Raw genomic sequence first — 7,113 nt, 5'->3', positions numbered from 1 at the left:
ATCTGAAATATTGAGCCAACCTATTCTTATTCTTTGACCTTTGACAACCTCAAAGTTTTGCTTCAAACAGTTATCAAAGGAGTTATCCTGATTAAAAACTGTTTCTTTCAGGCTTGTATGTCTGAGTACCTGCCTTTTATCATTTGAACCGTTCTAGGTTGTGGGCACTTCTCTCTATTTCCGGCAGAGGAAAATTTTTACTCATGATTTATATTTTCACATTACATTATGGAAACATGCTATCCTTCCTAAAGCCAGTGTCTTAACTGCAAAAACAGTGCTACATTTGCTTCTTGTTCATTTGATACTCACAGTATACCATGACAACATATGTTAATTGCTTTTGTTTATATTTTTTTGAACTTTAGTTTCATCTTATTAAATATTCAAAATGCTAGACTTACTTTGTCCTGGGTCAATGGATACATTTCCATACTAAGGCCCTACAGGAATGACTGAATGAGTCTTTTCCTAGCAACGTCTCTGGAGTCCAGCAAGGAAATGTAACGAAGCCTCAGAAAAGAGAATAATGATAGAGGGCCCAGAAAGAATGAAAAGACAGTAATACTAAAAACCCCTAACAATATAGGGAAGGGCAGGCTTAATGTATGTCTGTATATCTAGCACTTTGAATACTTTGAAATCTATTTTCAATCTTATCAACTTATTATTTTATCATCAATTATGATTAACATGAATTATCTGTTTACATTTACTCCCAGTCAGATGAGATAGGAAAGGTTAGTACTATTTTTAATGCTGGTAAGCAGAGGAAGCTGTGATTCTTGATTATCTGAAAGACTCTTGAACATAATATTATATATCTACACAAGGGGTTTACTTTATTTAAAGAGACTGCTCAGAGAGACATTTGGACAAAGAAGTTCCTAGGAACAGAGAGGAAAAGATAGAGAGTGAGAGAGACATAGACAGAGACAGAGAGAGAGACAGAGAGACAGAGAGAGAGAGACAGAGGGAGACAGAGAGTGAATCAGAGAGACAGAGAGACAGAGAAAACTTTCTGAGCCAAGAAACACAAAGAGGCTGGCTCCCATACATGTCCAGGTGCTGGTGGGCTTAAGTCTATTATTCAAAAGTCTCTTACCAATGCAATAAAATTAAGGCCCAGACATTTCCTCTAATCCCCACAACCTCTCCGAAACAGATAATATGAGCCAAATATATACTTATTATATATATGTATGCACACACATATATGTGTATGTGGGTGTGTATATACATATATGTATATATGTATACACACACACACACACACACATACACATACACATACATATATATTCTTTTGCAGTTTTCTTGGCAAAGATATTGGAGTGGTTTGACATTTCCTTCTTCAGTGACTTTTTGTATATGTTCTTCCATTTTTCCAATTCTGCTTTTTAAGCAGTTCTTGTCTTCAGTGGATTTTTTTTTGTCTCTTTTACCATTTGGCCTATTCTGCTTTTTGAAGGCCTGATTTTCTTCTGCATTATTTTTTGTGCCTGCTTTACCAAGCTGTTGCCTCCATTTTTATGATTTTTTTGCATCACTCTCATATCTTTTCCAAATTTTTTCCACTATATCGCTTATTTGATTTTTTGAGCTCTTTTAAGAATTCTTTTTTCAGCTTCAGACCAATTCATATTTTTCTTTGAGGCTTTTGCATGTACCTATTGTCTTCTGAGTTTGTGTTTGATCTTCCCAGTCACCACAGTAACTTTTCTATTGTCAGATTCTTTTTTTGTTGTTGCCCATTTGTCCAGCCTATTTCTTGACTTTCACTCTATGTTAAAGTGGTTCTCTGCTCCCAGGATGGAGGGGTCACTGTACCAAGCTTCAGTCTTGTCCTACCACTGATTTTAGAACTACCCCTGAGGTCAATAAGTTTTCAGTCCTTCCAAGGTGGTATGATCTAGGGAGAGGTGTGATCACTGCTCTTCTAGCCTGTGCTCTGGTCTGTGAGTGACCACAAGCACTTTTTATTATCCACTGGAACTTTGACTAGGGTTGCTGCTCCCTTGCAGCCACAAACTCTAGTGTGTTAGAGTTCATCCTCACTCTGGGATTGCAGTCCAGAACTGAGTATAGGCAATGCAACAGAGTCCTACACTCAGTGCCAGCAAAGTGTCTCCTGTAATTTCCTTCTGACTAGTTATCCAGTCCCCTTGCCATGGGCTAGATGCTCTGGAAGCTCCTGCTGCTGTGATCTAGTTGCCCTCAAGACCTGCTGCTGTCTTGCTGGAAACTGTGTGTGCTGAACTGCACTCCATTCTCACCCCACTGTGATAGATCTTTCCTGCCTGCCCTCTAAGTTGCTCTGAGCTAGAAAATCATTTCAACCCAATTCTTTTTGTTGGTTCTGGCACTCCAGAATTCATTTTGAGTCAGTGTTTTAAAGTCATTTGGAGGGGAATTTAGGAGAGCTTTGGTACATTTCTGCCTTTACAATCTTGGCTCTGCCTCTAACAGTAATAGGCAATTTTGGAAGAAGGGGATAGTTTGGGGAAATGGCAATGTATTCTCTCTCGGACATTAAGAGACTATAGGATATTCAGTTTGAAGTGTCTAGTAGGCAGTTGGAGATGTGAGTCAGTATGTCACAAGATAGATTAGGGTTAGAAAAATAGATTTGAGATTAACCTGCATAGAGATAATAATTGAAAATAATTTCTTAAAAATTAAAATTGTTCTAGTGGAAGCTAATGACTATATGAGCCATCAGGAAACAATAAAAGAAAATCAAAAGAAAGAAAAAAATAGAAGGAAATGTGAAATATTTCATTGGAAAAATAATAGATATGGAAAACAGGTTGAGGAGAGATAATTTGGGCATTGTTGGAAAGCCACGATGAAGGGAAAAGCCTAGACAATATTTTTCAAGAAATTATAGAATAAAACTGCCTAATATCCTAGAACCAGAGGGTAAAATAGAAATTTAAAGAATCCACCAATCATGTCTTAAAAGCGTTCCCAAAATGAAAACTCCCAGGAATATTATAGCCAAATTCCAGAGCTCCCATGTCAAGGAAAAAATATTGCAAGCAGCCAGAAAGAAACAATTGAAATGAAGCCACAGGATCACACAAGATTTATTATCTTCTACATTAAAGAATCAGATGGCTCAGGACACAATATTCTAATGGACAAAAAGCTAGTGAAATAGAGAACTTTCAAGTTTTTCTGATGAAAAGATCAGAGGCAAAAAGAAAATCTGATTTTCAAATACAAGACTCAAGAGAAGCATAAAAAGGTAAACAAGGAAGAGAAAGCATGAGATTCAATGAAGTTAAACTGTTTACATTCCTACATGGAAAGATGATACTTATAATTCCTCTGAGAACTTTATTATTATTAGGGCAGTTAGGAATATACATAGACAGAGGGCATGTTTTTAAAAGTGCTCAAAATTACTATTCATTAAAGAAATGCAAATTAAAATAACTCTAAAGCACCACCTCATACCTATCATGTTGGCTAATGTGACACAAAAGGAAAATGACAAATATTTGAGGGGATGTGGAAAAAGTGGGACACTAAAACACTGTTGGTGGAGTTTTGAACTGATCCAACCATTTCAGAGAACAATTTTGACCTCTTCCTAAAAGGCTATGACTACGCATACCCTATGAGCCAGCAAAACCACTACTAAGTCTGTATTCCAAAGAGCATTTTTTTTTAAAGAAAAGGACCTATACATACTAACATATAGGTTAGCTGCTATAAAGCAGCTCTTTTTGGTGGCAAAGAATTAGAAATTGAAGTTATGTCTATCAATTGAGGAATGACTAAACAACATGATTGTGACAGAATAGTATTGTGTTATAGGAAATAGTGAGCAAGGTCCTTTCAGAAAAACTTGGGAAGACTTACAGGAACTGATGCAAAGTGAAGTGAACAGAACCTGGAGAACATTGCGTATAGCAACAGCAAGAGTGTATGATGACCAACTGTGTATGACTTAACTATTCTCAGCAATATAACGATAACAGACAATTTGGAAAGACTCATGATGAAAAATTTGAGCCATCTCCAGAGTAAGAACTGATGGAGTCTGAATGCAGATCTAAGCACATTAAAAAAAAATCAAACAAACAAACAGCAACAAAAACACATGCAAAAAAAAAAAACCCTTTATTTTGCTTGTGGTTTTTTTTTTGTTGTTGTTTTGTTTTTTTTTTCTATCACAATATGATTAATTTAGATATGTGTTTTGCATGACTGCATATATAACCTATATCAAATTGCTTGCCGTCTCAAGGAGGAGTGGGAGAGAGAGAATTTGGAACTCAACATTTAAAAAAAATGAATATTAAAATTGTTTTTTCATGTAATTGGAAAAACAAAATATTTAATATTCCCTACTACTGTCAAAGGCAACATTATCCTCCCAGTCACCTAAGCTCTCAACCTAGTGCTCATCTTAGACTCCTCACTCTTATTAACCCCACATATCAAATTATTTGACAAATCTAGTTGCTTAGTAACATCTCTTAATATTTCCCTTTATTTCCTCTTATACAAATGTTGGTGCAGGTCCTTATCACCATGCACCTGGAGTGTTACATTAGCCTGATCTTTGGTCTCAGTGTCTCAAGTCTCTCTATTCAAGATTTTCCTCTATTCAGCTGCCAAAACCACCTTCTAAAGTGAAGATTTGACCATTTCACTCCCCTTCTCAATAAACTCCCGGGGCTCCAATTACCTCAGGATCAAATTTTTAAAATTCCTTGTTTGGCTTTTAAAACCCTTTGCAATCAGGCCTCTTCCTACCTTTCTAGTCTTCACACACCTTATTCCTTTCCACATAGTCTGAAATTCAGCGACACTGGTCTTCCTGGCCCTTGCATACAACATTCCAATCTCCCAATTCTGCCTTTTCATTGGCTGACTTACATACCTGAAAAGTTTTCTCTCCTTGTTTGTAACTCCAGGCTTCCCTGGATCCTTCAAGTCAGCTCAAATCTCACACTCAGCAAGAGCCCTTTCTTGATCCTTCCCCGCTGCTACTGCCTTTCTTCTCAAATTACCTACATTTTACCCTGCACATAGTTTTTTCTTTTTCTTTTTCCTTTCTCCATCTCTTTCTTTCTTTCTTTCTTTCTTTCTTTCTTTCTTTCTTTCTTTCTTTCTTTCTTTCTTTCTTTCTTTCTTTTGTACATAGTCTTGTATCTACATATACCCTGCACCTAGTCTTTTATGTACGTAGTTATTTGCAGGTTATCTCCCCCATTAAAATGTGAGTTCTATGAAATCAGAAAGTATTTTCACCATTCTTTTTATCCTCAGTGCTTATCATAGTGCCTGTCACAGAGTAAGTATTTAAAGACTTGTTAACTTCACTTGATTTGATAAAATGCCCTATAACTTGTTTTCTTAAATGAATCTCAGACATCATCTTACTTCTTAATAGCTACTTAATACATATTTGATGATTGTCTGATTGATTGAGTCTAGTCACCTGTCTTTATTTTGTAAAACTGTACCAGCTGCCTGATTTCCTGAGTAGCATAATATTGCTATTTTTTCTTTAAAAATAAGTACTGATCAAAGGCTGAAAAAGCATTCTCATGAAATGTTTTCTTGTCCATCACACTTGTGGTCTTTTTTAGTGTTCTTTAATTCTTAATAGCCAACATTCATAACATTCATTTGCATGGTAGTAATTGCTCATTTATTTCACTTAATTTTATATTTCCCCTGTACATTTAACTTAATAGGAAAATATTGCTACACCTAGATATTGAAGCTATTGAATTTGAAATGACAAATCTAGATGAATATTTCACACTGTATACAAATAAGATCTAACGCATACATCACTGAGATATGAAAGACCACATCACGCCCAAATTAGAATAATGAAAAAATTACCTTTAATATCTATGGATCGGAAACAAGTTCCTGACCAAACAAGGGATAGTGAATATCCCATGAAAGAGATTGGGCAATTTTCATTCCTTAAAGTTAAAAAAGAAAAAAAAATGTTAAAAAAAGGAAAAAAATGTTTTTCCCCATTAAAAACAAACAAAAAAACCAATACAAGTAAAATAGCAGGAAAACAGTAAGCAAGGGGGGAAGATTCCAACAAGTTTTCATGATAGAAGTCTCATTTCCAAGCTCCTGGATGAAATAATTTAAATTCAAAAGAGAAAGATTCATTCCTAAAAAGATAAGAGTTCAAGGATTAGAAATAGGAGGTTCTCAAAGGAAAAAATCCAACCTATCAATAGCCATATTAAAAAAAAAATGTTTCAACTCACTAATAATTTTTTGGGGGAGTTTGTTCAGTTGCATTTGACTTTGTGACCCCATGGACCATAACATGCCAATACTTCCATGGGGTTTTCTTCACAAAGATACTAGAGTAGTTTGCCATTTCCTTCTCCAGTGGAAGAAAATAGAAGCTAAGTGATTTGCCCAGGGTCATACAACTAGTACAGGCTCACTGCTCAATCCACTGATAATTAGACAGTTGTAAACTAAACAAATCCTGTATGTATACCTTCCATCCATCATATTATCAAATATCACAAGAAGAAAATGATAAATTATGTATGGAGGAGCTCTAAGAAATTAGGCACATTGATGCACTTTTGAAGGAACTGTGAATTGATGCAGTTTTTTTTAGCCAAGAATTGAATCTGATGAGATAGAATGGAATAGTTGCGATCTGCACCAATGGAAGGAATACTCACATTGGTATGGGAAAACTGTCTCTATGTGTCCACCATATTAGATAACATGGAATGTAACACTAATGTAGGAAGAAGACTAGAGATGCTGAGAAATTCTTATGGGGTCCAGTCCAGAAAGAGATTTGGAAACAGCCCTATGTCTATATGAAAATTCAAAAAGTGTGGGTAGCAAGGGAAGTAACCTAGAAATCCTAATACAAAGAGGCAAATTTGATATTTAAGCTTTTATGCAATGAGACACTTTACAGGAATATTAGATACCTTTTTTAAAATGAAAAAAAATCATTAAAGAAATGGGACTAAACAAGATTTTATCTTGCCAAGAAATCCAGAGACTAGCGCAGAGAGACATGGTGGAAAGTATTTGCATGCAAATTGATAGAGGTAGAAAGTGAAATGATGTCACCATCAGGTTTTA

Source organism: Trichosurus vulpecula, chromosome 6 (assembly GCF_011100635.1).
Source record: "Trichosurus vulpecula isolate mTriVul1 chromosome 6, mTriVul1.pri, whole genome shotgun sequence".
Lineage (NCBI taxonomy): Eukaryota > Metazoa > Chordata > Mammalia > Diprotodontia > Phalangeridae > Trichosurus > Trichosurus vulpecula.
This window is presented reverse-complemented; position numbering follows the sequence as displayed.